Raw genomic sequence first — 369 nt, 5'->3', positions numbered from 1 at the left:
GCATGTGAGATGGGTCTCCTGAATACAGCAAACTGATGGGTCTTGACTCTTTATCCAATTTGCCAGTCTGTGTCTTTTAATTGAACCATTTAGTCTATTTACATTTAAGGTTAATATTTTTATGTGTGAACTTGATCCTGTCATGATATTAGCTGGTTATTTTGCTCACTAGTTGATGCAGTTTCTTTCTAGCATCGATGGCCTTTACATTTTGACATATTTTTGCAATGGCTGGTACCGGTTGTTCCTTTCCATGTTTAGTGCTTCCTTCAGGAGCTCTTATAGGGCAGGCCTGGTGGTGATAAAATCTCTAAGCATTTGCTTGTCTGTAAAGGATTTTATTTTATTTCTCCTTCACTTATGAAACTT

This window comes from Mandrillus leucophaeus, unplaced genomic scaffold, assembly GCF_000951045.1.
Source record: "Mandrillus leucophaeus isolate KB7577 unplaced genomic scaffold, Mleu.le_1.0 Scaffold145, whole genome shotgun sequence".
Taxonomy (NCBI): domain Eukaryota; kingdom Metazoa; phylum Chordata; class Mammalia; order Primates; family Cercopithecidae; genus Mandrillus; species Mandrillus leucophaeus.
The sequence above is the reverse complement of the archived record's forward strand: the minus strand, read 5'-3'. Positions refer to the sequence as shown.